Here is a 16407-nt window from a genome sequence, read left to right as displayed (position 1 = left end):
GTGGTATAGTTACACCAAGTACAACCTAGTAGATCACAATCTGTTGGCTGTATCACAGACAAAACATGACATCTTCAGTAGGTTCCATACTGCCACAAGTATTTGATCTGTAGGAATACTTCTATCAGGGATGTTAAAAAAACGTAAAGGAAAAATAAAGTATTAAACAAGCAGTCATTTTTGATTATTTCCTAACTGAAAGATTTTCATAATTTGGGTTTATTTTCAAAGTTTCTAGGAAAAAAAATTGAGTCCAAGTGTATTCCCATGAGGCAAATTCTAACGTGCTGTTGTTGCTGCTGTTGTTGTTTTTGTTGCTCTTGTAAATAAAGAAAAGTGACAAATAATGAAACTTATCCCAGAATAGGTCTGTTGTGAAACCAGAACCTGAGGCCAGGGAAGAAGGTTTGAGAGGTCACATCAGTATTCTTTTTCAGTAAGCCTAAACATAATGCTTTCTACATATGATCAATTTAGCTGAATACATAATATTTATTCAAAAGAGAAAAATATTCATGTTTTAAACTTCTCTCTGGTAATTTCTAAATGAACAACCATCACCAGTTGTTCCCCTCAAAGGTATATCCATCATGTTTTAATGAAGCATTCTTAGCTGGACTGAAATAGCTCTTCTCTTCATTTAACATCTCTTCATCTTCATTTAACATAATGTGTCCTTTGAACAATTAACAAATCTACACATCAAGAATGTATCAAAAGTTCACCAAGGAACTGTCTTTTGTAAGAAAAAAAAAAAAAAAAAAAAAAAGAGAGAACTTGATCAACCATGGGGTTGTTGTTTAGTCTTAAATGAGAAAATAAAATATTTGTGTGCTTCTGTCATGTCTGGTGACTTACTAGGTAAAGGGAAGCAGTGACTCTTGGTTCAAGAAACCAGTGGTAGAGAAGTTCCTGTTTACACATTTGAAAGCTGCTTAGTTACAATGGTTCTGGTGGAGAAAAAGAAGGAAAGGGAAGGTCTAGCAAATTCATTTTACCCAATCTGGAGACATTAAAGGAGTTGCAGTGGAAGTAAAGGCCCAATTTGACTGGTGGGATAAGAGCAGCAAGGAAATGCAGGATAAAAAGTCTGATACTACTAGTAATCATTACTGTTTTTTGGTGAAAAGAGCCAACAATTGCCAAAAATAAGATTTTGCAGACTCCATTTTTGCTGTTGCCGTATCTTTTATGTTGGTCCTCTGACCACCATATTAACTAAGAGGAGTAACTAGAAACAACCTCCCCCCATAAACAGTTTACTAAACTACTACTGTATTGTAATGTTGTCAGGGTGTTAGACAAGGGATAGTATTAATCCACCATTTTCTCTGCAAAGATTAATTAGACACAGATCAGGAGAGTGTCAGTAAATGTATTTACTTGCCATTATTTATTTTTTCTCAGCATATCTGTAAAAGCAGAAATCATGCCAACCATATTTTACGTCTTTAGAATTGCTTTTCCTCCCTTTACTAATAGGTTTTTTTTTAGTTGCTATTCTCACTAAATGTTGCAGCTTTATACTGCTGAGACAGTCCAGATAAAATATTTCTGAAATTCCTGCCAAACCTATTAAGACTTTTCTGAGTGAATGCCAGCTCTTCAGAGGTTGAGCTTTGGGTTTTCACTTGCTTCAGCTACTAGGTTTACCTACTGTGCACATAGGACATACAACAACAAAAAAAGTCATTCGTATCATTTTATAAGAAATCTTATTGTATGACTTAAGTAGAAACAATTTTTAACATTCCTCTAAAAAAGGCATATTTTCCTTTAGCAAATATTGCACTTATAGGTGCACCACACTACACTGCTGGATCTCAAAATACTATACACACAGGTCTTCTGAATTGCTCTATGTCATCCTGAAAACTCATGAACATTTCTAAATATTGAACCTCTTTGAAAAATGATGTAGAGTGAAGGGAAAAAAAAATCAGAGTAGCTGCCATAACATGTATATCCTTCACTTCTGGCTTACAAAACATTTGCACAGAACTGCTATGAATCCTATATCTTCTTCCAGCCCACCCTGGCCAGTGCCTTTTACCTCTCCTCACATGAAAAATGGTGCAAGCATGGTACCAATTCATCAGCATTTGAGAGCCCTTCTAGAGAAAGCATCCAGCATCCACTTATTTTTATTATTTTTATTTTTTTCCCACCCATCTCTGAAGTCCAGGTATTTTAGTTTTTCAGTTACACTGGGCACTGGCTGGAACTACAGTAAATTTTACCCTTCTGATTAATCCCTCAGTGTTGGATTTCCTATTTTCTTATTATAACCAATGTGGGATCCCTTAATTCCTATCCCAAGTCCTGATAGTTTACCAAATAACTTTTTTTTTTCCACAGTTCTTTCCCACAGAAGTAGTTAGGAACCATATCACTCTGAAAGCATGAATAAATAAATTAAATCGTGTGTAAATTAGGGCAAAGCAATAAATACACAATAGTTTTCAGGTGTTGAAGAAATTTATACATTTCCCTTTTAGCCCTGACACATTAATGAAGCACCTTCCTTTCCATCAGAATAATTCTCTCTGTGTTTGGAAGCATAAGTCCTATTTCAGATAGAATATGGGATAATTGAATATATATTTGTGCCGAGATTTCCTTTGTGTAATTACATTACTGCATAATTTTATGCTCCATAGCTAGGAAAGCATGTATGGCTTCCTTGAACGCTTCACCTGTCGCCGTGAGAATTTCACTCTTTTCCTGAACAAACACAGCCTTTATATAAAGTAAACATAAATGAACCATCCAGGGCAGAAAGTTCCTGAGGCCAGAATAAAACTAACAAAATGTCACCAGTATTTTAAGAAGGAGATCCCAGGAATGCATCGCCTGTGGTATGTGATATATGTTCAAAGGCATGTAATGTTATTTTGTTTAGCCAGAACAGCCTCCCCATGCCTGGATGCACTCTGTAACAGACATCTTAATGCCTTGCCTTGCTCCTGCCAATGAAGATGTAAGTGGGGTTTCCTTAGAGCAGTGATGCCTTCCAGCTTCCCCAGTGCGGGACCATGTTCAAGTGAGACCAACTCCATGGAAGCACCTGTGATGGTTTCCAAAACACCTCCTTCCTTCTGGAAAAGAGAGATTGCCCTGAGCATGACCCCTCCTGCCTGCTGACAGCAAATGCTGGTTCAACACGAGTGCCTGGAGCAGAATTATTGAAAAGCTTTGTACGAGACTGCAGGGCAAATTCAGGCTCATGGGTAAGTCTATTATGTTCATTTCTTCTGGCATGCAACCATTTTTTTTTTGTTTAGTTTAGTTTTGTTTTGTTTTTGTTTTTGTTTTTTTCTTTTCTTTTAACTTTTCTGGTATTATTCGAATGTTGCATAACTTCTGCTGGAGTCAGTGACTCACAAGAAAAAAAGCATTCTTCCCGAGAAACGCAAAACCAATATACAATATTTGGAGTACTACTGGGAGGGGCTACAGTGTACCATAACATGTAATTTATCAACCAGGATGATGCAGTGCAGCCTCCTGTAAATTTTTCATCTGCGATATATTACATTCTGAAGCTTTCTTTTCACTTTGCAATAATCATATTGATTTTAAAAAATAAAATAGATGTCTGAAGAGCAGAGCCTTCAGTCTGACCCTCTGAAAAATTACAGTCAAATAATAAGTTCAAAGAAAGTGGAATTCTGCATGTATATGTGAATTAAGGAAGCAAGGAAAATATTTGTAAGGCTGTCAAATCAATATAAGATCTTAAATTAGAGTGATACTCAGAAAACAGTGGTGCTATGCATTGCAGTTCTTGCCTTGCAGTGAGTTTCTGTATACATTTGTTCAGTTTGTAAATAAACATTAGCTTTTTTTTCTTCTAAGAGCTTTTCCTGCTTTGACTGAATCATGACATTCAGATTGGAGTCATGTTTTCTCCGGTGGCAGCAACAATGAGATTTCTGAACCAGGTGCTCTGTGATCTTCAGCCACACCTGGATATCCTCTGTCATCAGGTAATGCCACTACTGCTAGGGAAATCACATTGCCAATAGCTGCTTTCTTTAGGGTGGAGCTAATGGACCTTGGAAAACTAGATGATGGTTCAGAAAATGAGTGGAGGGAAGCATCTGGGCATTGTGAAAGGGGTTCGGGTAGCAGTGTGAGCTAAGATGCTAAGGGGCTAAGATGCTCTGAGAGGCACAGGATTTGTGAGCTGAACTCCACCCATCTTTCACAGGTCAAGACAAACCTCGGTCCTTTGTGTGCTTCTCTGAGTCCTGCTTGCACAGAGAGGAAACTAAGCCCTAGGATGTTGCTTTCCAATATTCTTAATTTGGCGTGTGTTCAGGGAGCTGCATCACTTGTATTTTATATCAAAATCAAACGTTTATTTGATGTTGCTTTTTAATTGTATTTGAATTGTTAAATATCCTGTGATATGTTTTGTTAAGAATACTGCACATTAGTATTAATATTGTTGTTAGCAACAATAATGATCAAAGCTTTTTTTCTCAATATAGCCATCTGTAGTACGTTATTCAAAAATGAGTATAAAATTTCACATGTAAATACATGCTCCAACTGCAGTGCACAATATTATATGTCCCCGACACCTCCAGAAAGACACAAGTAAAATGTGAATGGTATCTTTGATACCCTTACAGCATTGTGATGCTTTGGGAAAGAGCAGAAATACAAATGCTTTCACAAAAGTTTGTATTTCAGACTAAAATGAAATAAAGTAATTTACAGTCCTCCCCATCACCTTTGCAAGGTGGGAAAAGATTGTACGCATACAGGTATATATAAAATCACAAAATATATGTCTACATCCAGTGGGATGTAGAGCAAGAGAAGCCTCGTTAGGATCAATATTCTATGGAGGCAAATTGATGCATATGAACAGAGAAGCTGTTCATTTTTAGGTCTCCTAAGGGAACGAGTTTTAGATAATTATATGACAAAAAGACCTTTTAGGATCTATGAAAAAACACTCCAAAATGTCAAATGTATAGAAGCCATGTTTCACCTGTAATGATAAAAGCACCGCATTCTGAACAGATTTCTAGAACAGATTTACTAAACACATTAGCTTAATTTTACTGGACTGTAAATGTCTATTGTACTGTACTGTTAGGGAGCTGTGCTAAATGAATACTGGTGTCCTGCTGTATGTCAGAATATTCTGGGATGCTTCAGGACTTTCCATGGAAGAAAAACAGTAGGCAGAGCATATTTGGAGAATGCCAGAGAACAGCCAACCCAGGAGTAATTTTAAAGAAAGGCTGACCAAAATTTCTTAAAAATTAAAATGAAAAAACAAAAACAAAAACAAAAACAAAAACAAAAACAAAACAAACAAACAAACAAACAAAAAAAAAAAAAAAAAAAAAACAAAAAACAAGAACAAAAAACACCTGGAAGGAGTTGGACATTTTTGGATAGTATTTTCCTAAGCATTAATCTACTCTCTCTTGGTTTGGGATTTTCAGGTGATGGTGATAAAAGGCAGAGTGGTGCCTGGTTTGCAGACTCCCAGGCAGGCCAGTGGGCTGGACTCAAGCACAGCAGAAGCAGGAATTCACAGGCTCCTACACAACGTTGCTGTCAGAGAGGTATAGCATTTTCAGATTTGGCTTGCAGAACAGGGTAGCCATTCATTAAAGGGCTTAAAACCAGCTGGTTTTGGCTTAGGTCTATTCATGCACTCCTCAACTATCATATTGTCAACATATGTGAACATATTGTCAAAGATTTTATGAAGAAAGATATTAAGAGGGTTCATATACTCAATGTGAAAAGCAAAGTCACATTATCTAGAAAGTATACTGAAGTAGATAAAATTAAATACATATTTTCCATAGCATAGAATAGGAGTTACAGTGCTTAATAAATCTGTATACCACATTTGGGGATGTAGTTACTGACCTTACATGTTTATTGTATGTACAGGGTGTATTCCTTTTCAGATAAAGCCTTTAGTATCAGTCTCCTAAGGTATACAAAATTTTGATTTCAGTGCATAATGAGATGTCTGTGGCCTGAGTTCTAGTTCTGTGTAATACGGAAGGTATAATTCTGATTTGCATTGGTAACTTTCTTTTGACATGCTTGAAGAACTGGCAGAGTTTGGTGACAGTTTCATATCTGATGAGCATATATGCAAATGGAGGTGAACCATATCTGACCATAGGCATGGCTATGGAAAATTGTAAGCCATATTCCTTCATTGCTGCAGCACAAGTATGCAACTAAACATAGTCACAAATACTAGGAGCTCAAGTACAATTTCCTTACTATCAGTGTTATGGAGTTGTTATGGATCTCTGCTGCCCACCACCCCTGACTCCATTATGCCCCTCTTTCTGAGTTCATACTCACATGATACCAAGCTGATGTGCAATTGCAGATATGCCAGTTGTTTTTGTTCTCCTCTTCTATCCACCAGCACTGAAGAAATCTGTGGAGCGGGGGCAAGAAAACAAAGCAGACCTATCTGACCACTTGGAAACTTTCTACTTGTGAATATAGCTGCCAATTCTGACACAGCCAGGGAGAAAGACAACTTCAAAATGTGTTATGTCTGGCTGGGATGAGAGCCAGATTATTAACAGGATGACTTGTTTTGTGAGAGTAAGTGAAAAATTCAATACCACCTATGCTTTCAGTCCCCTCTCTCAGTTCTGATGCCTGGAGTCTTTGAACTGGTATTTGATTATTTATGAATGTATAATAACCAAATAGCAGCACTAAATTGAGAGACATTATCTTCACAGTTGACATAGAGGCTCCACAACTGCCCATTTCTCCACTTTTTTTTTTAATACACTTGAATGACAAGCTGCTGATAAAAATAAATACTTTGTGACAAGAGAAGAAATATGACTTGAGGGTGTCAGTGTTGGAATGAATATCACAGAGGTCTTCCATCACTGTAGTTAAATGTGGAATGGCATCTAAAACTGCACAGCTCAATAAATTGCTATTATATAGGCTATATTTGTAATCAGGGGATGCTATCTGTAGTCTTATAGCTGAGTACATGTATCAGGGCAAAATATTTCTAATATCTGAAATGTACTGCATCTAAGCCTCAGCTTTCAGACAACAAATGATTACTTTCAAACAGTATGTCTTCACAAATCAATGTTTTTCTTATCTTTGTTGGTTTATTTTCACACTGTATATCTCACACTTCATTATTAAGCTGTACTTTCTGTGTTGTTTGTTTGTTTTTGAATTAGTTTCATGTAGGATATGGCAGATTTAAGTTTTTTGTTTTGTTTTGTTTTGTTTTCATTTTGTATGAGTGTTCTGTAAATGGTAAGTGTATATATACCAGGATGGGAACACAAGTGGCACCACAAGTCAAAAATGATGCTGGGTAGCAAAATTTGCCTTCTATTTGCCATTTAGTTTTCATTTCATAAATTTATACCTAATAATGTTGGTTCCTTTGTATAAATAACCAATAATTAATTTATTTTCTTCAGTGGAACACAATGAATTCCTAGTAATGTATAACATTTTCTAAACTGTTTTTTGTCCATATAATTTCTTCCATCTTTAATAGCCCCTTTCCCCCAACTACTAAACTTTCTTCATAGTTTGTGTTTGTTTTAGAAACACTTGCCCCTTGGTCTGATTAATTACTTTGTATACAATGCCAAAGCTTTTTAATCCTCCACTCTTCACCCTCTTACTTAGATTTCATTGTTTAAAATTTTAATGAAGATTTATTAATGGTTTTTGGAGGTGTTCTTTTATTTATTTATTTATAGAAATTGCATTATCTCTTTCATAAAATTTGAAGAAACTTATATGGGATTTGCATTATTAATGCTATTATTATCAGTATCATCATTATTAATTCTACCTATTTACTTTTGCTGGTATACTTTTTTTTTTTTTTTTTTTTTCCATTTGAACCCTCAACTTACAAAACATTAAAAATACATTGCAATGCATGAATGGCAGGAAGATTAACATGGCTTCCCATATAGGCAGTGTGTCTCTATGGCCTTATGCTTTTCCTTTTTAAAGTTACATATAGAAAGAAATATCACCTACATTTATATATTCATTAAATGAAAATTCATAATCTAGATGTGGAAAAGTAAGTGAATTAAAGTTTGTGATCTTATATTGCATGCTGAAATTTCATAGTTGAATCTGTGAGTTATGCTAACAAAAAGAAACCCTGCAGAGTGATAATAAATACTTTCAGTGGAAACCCATTAGAAATGAAAACAGAAATATAAACAGAAATCTTGCTGACCAGTTTTTTCTTTTCACTTTCTGCCTCCTCTTGAAGTCTTGTATTGCAAAAATATGCAAAGTGTAATTTTGTACTATATATTTGGTCCCAGAAGCACACTGCAAACATCTAGCTCTAAAACAGTGATGTTTATCTGCAGATTTCTTTGCTCTCTATTTTACTTCCTATGTCCTGGAACACAAGGTTTGATGGCCAATATAAATATAAGCCATATAGTTTAACTGCAGAGGCTATTCTTACTCATAGAAATGCCTAATACTTCCCTCCTGTACCCACTCATAATTTCCTTAACTATGTCAATAATATCCTGTGTCAGGAAGCTTGCAAGTTCATTATACATTGTGCCTGATTCTGGCAAACTATAATTAGTTTAAAATTTCAAGTGAAAAGGAAAGAGCAACTAAAAATTCCAAAAACAAATGCAAACCAAAAATGGATCAATATAACACTTCTCTTATTTCCTACTAAATGATTCTCTATTTCTTCGTGCATTGCAAGGTTGCTGATGCTTAACTAGTATTTTGGTGCTCGCTCAGGAAATTTGCTGAACAAAAGTCAAATGCGACCTAAGTATTATTAATAATTTGTTGTGGTGTTTGGCAACATATGTTTGGCAAAGAACAGGAGTAATAAGCTTTGAAGTGCATGCATGTTTTGAGAGGGGATTTTTCACAGGTGCTGAAGCTGCATGGGTCTCAGATGTTCTTAAAGATCTAAGACAACAGAATATCTCTCCAAACCATTAAAGTTTGAAAAGCAAGTGAACAGATGTTCAGTCCTTTCATTTAATATTTCAAGCAGCTGTGTAACTTCACTGCGTTGAATTCCACCTCCCCCCTTCCCCCCAACATTTAAAAACTAAACTGGGTTTAAGGTCAAGCCTGATGACAGCCTGAGCTGGTTCTGACAGCTGTTTAAATGTTTGTGACATCTGCCTCAGAAGCTAGGATGCGTGTCTCTCTTCTGCCTGAACTGCCGCACAACGGTTTTGTCATTCCTCCAGGCAGTTTCCTCTGGTGAATGACTCAAGGTGCAGGGAGCTGCTAAAAGTTCCTGAGATGTCGGTTGCACACTCTTAACTGCTTCATGGCCTTTTCATCAGGATGGGCAAAAATACAGAGTTTAAACTCTTTATTAGCAACTTGGAGGAAAAGCAAAAGTTCTTGAAGATATTCCTTAACATGTTTGAGGCACATTTTGCTTCATATGAAGAGATCTGTCACCACATTCCTGATGATAGGTGGCTAATTTTGCAGAGTACTCAGTCACAACATGACATTGTCCTTTCTTCACTCAAAAGCCTGTAACTAAACAACTTCTCAAATGGCATCTCCCCATGAGGCTTGCAGCACGAGCAGACAACTGCAGAAATTCTGGCAGCTTGCTGATTAATCCCTAACATTGGGCTCATCTGTTTCTGTATTTAATTCTCAATAAGTCTCAAGAAGGCAGACTTCAACACGGTCAGGAAATCAGCAGACAAAACCTCACGGAAGAATCTTAAGAGGTAGAAGGCCTGGAGGGACCTAGCACCTCCTTAAAAGCTCATTACTAAATTCAAACCACCTTGTGCATGGAAAGGATGGAAAGTTCCACAGAAACAAATTGGTTAAATTGTGATCTGAAATTCATTTCTTGTCTTCTTTCAGACAGCTCCCACCGACAGTTTGTGTAATGCTGACATTAAAGGATATATTTCTTTCAGGGTGTTTAGCAAATTGCCACTTAAGGCTGGGCTTTGTGCTGATCATCTGCTTCTGTGTTACACTGCAGGGTAGCTTTCTCAATGCAACATATGAACTTTTAAATTTAATTGTATTTTTTAAGTGGAGAAAACCTTTGACTATCTTTCTATGCACCTGTATGAATGATGTCTTACTTGCTGGGGCATTGCAATTTGACACAAGATAGTAGAGAGAGCTGCCATTATTTATAGCAGTGTCTTGTCATTCTCAAATCCGTGACCTAGTGTCTCATGCTACAGGGGAGCAAAAAGAAGTATATCATCTGTAATGAGAAATCATCCCTAAATACTTACATCAACAGTATGAAGTATCTAAGGAAGGACTTATATAATGTTTTGTTGTCTGTTTTGTCCTGTGAAGATTTCATGTATGATATGGTCAAAGTTTGCTGTCCTCTTGTTTGTTTTCCTGATGAAATTTTGTCCAGTGTCATTGATTTGTGTTACCATGAACTGGATCTTATCTGTCCCAAACTCAGTATTTTCTCTGTGAGCCCGTCATCACTTCTCTCAGCACTGATGTGTTTCATCAGAATTGATGCTGCTATTCCTATGTCATCAGTTATTTTCTGGATATCTGTAAGGTTTCCAAGTAGTCTTTGTTCTTTTGTTGAAACACTTCATTCACTGACCTTACTCCAAAAGGTAAGCAGAGAAACGTGTTTCTGCCCCAGGGTGTACTGAAAGTGCACAGTTAATATCATTTTTCATCTAATCTGACTTGTCAGTATCCATCCCTCCTACTGGGATTACTTTTAGCAGGCCAGTTGGCTTTGACCATTTACTATCACAGCTTAGCCTTCCTGAAACTGCTGGAACTCAGGTATGTTCAAGTTTCACCGTTTTTTGTCTGATGTGATGCTGTTAACAAACAGACTGAATATTTTTGTCTATACTCCCTTGTTTCCTTACCTGGTGTTTTGAACAGGTCTGTTACTGCAAAAGTACAGCTGTGCCTGGCACAGTCTGATGAATGCAGATATATGTGGTGCTCCTTAAGGGAGACTACTAATTCCTGGAAGACGTTTGGGTGTGGTCAGTGTTCTGTGAAGTTTCATGTCTGCTTTGCCTTAAAACCTTGTTTTTGAGTTACACTGGCCTCTGAGATACTCCCAAAGGGTCAAAGATCAGCTTTTCTTCAGCCATTGCCTTGTTCAGGTGACTTCAGAGTTTTACCTGGGACTCCATTACTGCACAGGTAGTTCATTTAGTTTCTTTATCTGGACTAGGATATGGAGTCTATTTTAAAAGCTGAAACTCAGCTGCTATGCTTAACTTTGAGTACATTTCTTGGAGTACTTTCTGCATGTGCTGTAGAGTTTGTCCTATTTTATGATACTGCACCCACAAGAGATTAGTCACATCTGAGTTCAGCCAGGGATTTGTGGCTTTTTCCCTGGGGTGTATTTGTTGTTTTGAAAAGCAAGAATAGTGGTTACACATGCTGGATTTGTGACAGAAAATTTGCACAAACCTGTGGTAATGTTTCTATCCATGTATGAGGCATGCAAGTTTTTCTACTGTGACTCAAGGGCCTCTGGGCCCACATGGTTCTGCCTATGCAAATTTCAGACTACAGTGCAGACCTGATCTCTGTGTGTGTGGCACTTCAGTTCTGCAGATTATGTCTTTCTGCATGCCCAGATCAGTCTTCCTCAGACACCTTTACACAAGTGATTTATCAGTGATGCTGAACACAGTTTTATCTCTAAGCATGTCATTGTCAGGATTTTCTGGTTCAAAATTTCAAGCTTTTTGCCCCAGATCTATTACTTTCTTCCTATCTGCTTTTCTTGGTACTGGTGAGACCAGAACTGATATAATGCAAACACAGCATTTTTTGTTTATTTGTTTTTCTTTCATAGATCACAGTATTTCTAAAGCATTGTTAAGGCATCCTCTGGACTGGGATTGTTTTCAGTTTGTTGCTTTGATAACGTGATCTAAATCCCAGAATCTCCTGATCTAGTGAGTTCAGCACAACTGCTACTTTCAAGTGCTACCCTGTTTATCAGCTTTTGCCAACTTGTTCAATGTGGGTATGTGGGATGCAGAAGGGGAGGTGATTTATCACTCCTGCTGCTCTGTACTTTTCCTCTGTTACAGGAAGTGCTACGCTCTGTAGTGCTAAATGGACACTGGTAGCACTAATATGCAGTCTGATCTAAAACTCTGTTTTAGAGTAATAATAATGGCTCCTATGGAGACTCCAACTAAGCAATCCCTTATCTGCTATCAGACTCAGGAGACATGTGACATCCCTGCTGGGGATTATACCTAAGTACATCTAGAGAGACCATATCGGCATAAAAAGCTAATCCTCCTTGACCTACAGGCTACACCTCAAAGGATAACCATGTCACTAATGCTTAAAGCAGGCATAAGCACCTTCTGGAAATTAATTTACTTTAGATTAGGAATGATTTGGTAGAACAAATCTACATCTAGTGATGTCACATGTCACTGAAGTTTCCTTGGTCTGCTACTAACAGAATTGTCATAAGCAGGAAACATCCATAAATAAATGTAAACATGTTTGTCTGAAATAGTCCTCTAAAGTTGTATTGGATTTCTTGCTGTTGGTTTTCTCCCAGTGTTCCAGTACTGCAACATGTCCTTAAAGAAAAACTAACAGTTGAGGCTGGAAAGTCAATACAAGCATATATAGAAACACACTCTTGCCTTCTTTCATAGCATCACTCAACAACATAAAGAAAAACACTCAGCAAATAATAGAAAATAAACAAAAACTGGAAGTGGATTTAGGTTTTTCAGATGTAGTTAGGGCACTAGTCCTACCACCACCCACTAAATGCTGGGGTTTGTATGACAAAGTGATCAAATAATTTCATCTCAATAGTTTTTTTTAATTTTTAAGTAGTTATGAGTATATTTCCTCTATGGAAATATTAGGACTATGAAACATCTGCTGGTTATCCCAGGAAAGTTTGCTCATTCTGTCCCTACTTACTCATTTTTAGTTGTAAATTTGGACAAAACTTAACTAAAATTCATTACCTTCTCCCCGAGCTGTAGTGGCTGTAAACACTACAATCATCATCATTAGAAGATCGTTAAAGAAACTAGACTAGATTGAATGAGGTTGTGTCCCATATTAAAACACAGTTGTTGCAAAGCTGTAGAAAGTCTGGTTCAAAGGGTCATCTCTGAAGTGAGATGTTGAATATCATCATTTTTTCCTATCAGTCCAAGATATGGCACTCTGTGTTTTGTTAAATTGGACCCATGCTCTGTAATTCATTTTACAGTGAAGCTGTTGTCATAATACTTTTGACATAATACTGTAATGATGGTATCTGCCAAGAACTGGGTTGTTTACCGAGACAGAAGTGTCATTGATTTCTGCTTTCTTATCATGATGACCCCAAACCGTCTAATGCTGTGTTCACCATCAGAATAGGATGTCAGAAGAAGAAGCAATGCTAATATACAACTGCATACAGTATCCCTGTTTCTTCTTTCTTTTGCACAACTTCTGTCACCCATTTCTAACCAACTGCTAAGATACATCAACTATTTGTAATAGTGCCATCTGGTGATACCTACAGTAATGTTATAGTGTATATTTGCTATACTTCTGAAATAAACATATTACTTTCTCTGGTGCTTGCTTATCAGTTTGTATTCAGAAAACAATTCAAATTTTTCAGTTTAAATTAGGTGACATTTTACAACTTTTGCAATTAAATTTTGACTTGCCACTATTAAATTTACTCTATTTCCTATATCACATTATTTTAAGTGATTCAAATTAAACAAAATAAATAAATAAATAAATAAAAATTTAAAAAAGTGCCAGGTATTTATAATTATGTAATGGGGAATATACATATACAAAATAAGCATGCAAAGATTTTTTATTCCTGCCCTGTGTAGCCCTAACTAAAAGCAAACTGTAGCTAAAGCCTCTGAATTTGTCGCAACAGCATGTATTCCAACTATGTGAATGGGTTCCTCTAAATGATCTGTTTTTTTCAAGTCCTCAAATAGGGGCTAAGTTCCACAGTTAAGAATCAGGTCCAAGAGAGTAATGTCTTTCCAAGAAGATAGTGCAATTTTCCCTAGTTGCAATAATGATAGTTTAAGACATAATGTGAATTGTATGGTTCTGAAAACCATGACTGTAATCTCCAGACAAATTAAGGGATAGTACTTCTGTGAGTAATTCAGTAGCTGATACTTGCTCTTTTATTCAAAATAAATGTAAAATGAGCCTACGCCAAATTTTAAAAAGAAATACTTCTGATCTTTTATTATTATTATTTTTTTAATTTCTACTTCAATGTTACATGGCAATCTAAAAGAAGATTTCTCTACAGCTATATTGTAAAATATGTATATTTAGAAAGGATTTATCTCCCTTTTGGTTAGTACTGGGTAAAAAGTGAAATAACATATTCACAAACATGATTGCTAAATCCAGCAATTTGATTCAATGATGTTTGTACCGGACCTCCTTTACTTTTCCATGTGCTTTGAGGAATCGGCCTTTTGTTAAAATAAATGTTTAGGAAAGAACCCTTCATGTAAATATGACTGTATTAGCACACCAACAGAAGTGTTTATATGCAAACAAGCACATACAAACAAGCATATGAGAAGCACTTTTAATCTCCTTTTCACTCTTTTTAAATGCAAATACAAGAATGAAATGAAAATTAAGTCTGTAAAATAGAAATAAATCTGATTGTTCTTTTCATATTTGCTAGGCCAAAACCTAGAGCTAATATACATATTTAAACGTCATTCAAAGCCTAGAATTTAAAAGTCTTGTTACTTTCCATGGGATTTAAGTCATCTACTGGATGAAATATGTTTTATGTCTCAATGTGACAAAAGATAAAAACTGCACTGCAGTTCTTAAATAATAAGGAGGATATTCTGAATAGTAGAGTCATGAGCCCAGTACGTTTGAGAATTGCTACTTGAATAACCATGAAAAATTAAAATGTTTATATGGAAAGTGTAGGCAATTCATAGACAAACTGCTACCTGCAAAAAGACAGATAAGCATAACAAAAATTAATAAAGTGGCCATGTTGAATACTGATGTCCAGCAGCAATAGTTTAAGAGTTTTTTATTTTATATTTAGATGGAGTTTATATTTAGAGTCTGAGTTCTATTCTTGCACCTGTAATACAAATTTGGAAAAATACAGAACATAATTTTGTTGTGCTAGGACACAAAATCAGTGAGCAATATTGCCCAATTTTTGTAGAAAATATGTACAGAAATACCAATTGGTGGTAATAGAGCTCCATGATTATTTCCAGAACAGATTTTCAACTCCCCCTTCAGACAGAATTTTTTGTGCTTATGCTAACTCACATTAGAATTTGATGATTTGGAAAATCCTTGAATTGGGAAAGAAAACGCTTAATTAATGCATGAATTGATTTATACAAAGAATACTTCAGGCACTTTTTATGTACATAAAAAAATCTGGTTAAGCAGTACAAGCTTGAGGTATGTGAGTCAACACCTGGAAGACTTATTTAAACTTAACTATGGTTTTATTTAATAAACAATAAAAAAAAGCTGTAGGCATTTGTGCAGTTTTAGGAAATATCAGAGTAAAGCCTTTTTCTGATGTAGCTATGCTTTAGGGCAAAACTGAGCCATCATATCAATAAGAATTACAACTTTATATTTCAAAGATCTACTTGTTAAATCTTTTAAAAGTAGACATTATACTGAAATCATCAGAGAAAAAACATACATTGTAATGGAAATATTGATGAAAATATGCTCATTTTAAAATTGTATCTTTTATATTAAAATGCAATCTAATTAAGTTCACATATGATAGATGATAGATGCTTTCTGAATTGAGGCAATTCCCCACCCACAGAATTAGCATAAATTTTTACCTCTGAGGTGAGCTGGAATGATAAAGAACATTAAAGCTGCTAATGGGCTTAGCTATTTGTTTGTTGAACACTATCAGAAAACGAATAATAATATAACAAAACTGAAAAAAATAATCACATGCGGAAGTCCCTCACTAATTTTGTTTTGGAAAGTATAGAATGCTTCTGTGCATTGTTTTCCATTCTGCTTTATGTATATGTTGACAAGGAAAGATTCTGTCTTTTTTTTTTTTTTTTTTCCTTCTTCCTTCAGTTGTGTCACTTGCTATTAGATACTTCACTCTGGTGATTTGAATTGCATTTGGAGAAACTGTTTTCTGTAGATCTGTATGCTTATGCTTGCACAGAGGGAAATGCATGTAAATGAGGAAGTATTTGCACTGATTATAGCAATTAAATCGAAAATACAGAGGAGAAGAAGAATTAAACTGCATGTGACATTGCTGTGAAAAGATTATAGTGTCAAAAGGGAAGGACATAAATTACAGTATGACTACATAACTTAAGATAAAGCAAG

General features: G+C 35.8%; 1 long non-coding RNA gene across 1 annotated transcript in view; it reads left to right on the top strand.

The window, feature by feature from the left end:
- LOC311436889 overlaps window positions 1-16407 on the top strand; it is a 46827-nt gene that overhangs the window by 18891 nt on the left and 11529 nt on the right. Inside the window, exons 3-6 of the long non-coding RNA XR_014693157.1 lie at window positions 2903-3230; window positions 3859-3989; window positions 5469-5591; window positions 6425-6609. This is a non-coding gene — a long non-coding RNA (uncharacterized lncRNA). The remainder of the gene's footprint in view (window positions 1-2902; window positions 3231-3858; window positions 3990-5468; window positions 5592-6424; window positions 6610-16407) is intronic.

The sequence above is a fragment of the Aythya ferina genome (genome assembly GCF_964211825.1).
Source record: "Aythya ferina genome assembly, chromosome: 4".
Classification (NCBI taxonomy): domain Eukaryota; kingdom Metazoa; phylum Chordata; class Aves; order Anseriformes; family Anatidae; genus Aythya; species Aythya ferina.
Note: the sequence above shows the minus strand (reverse complement) of the source record. Positions and strands in the feature narration are given on the sequence as shown.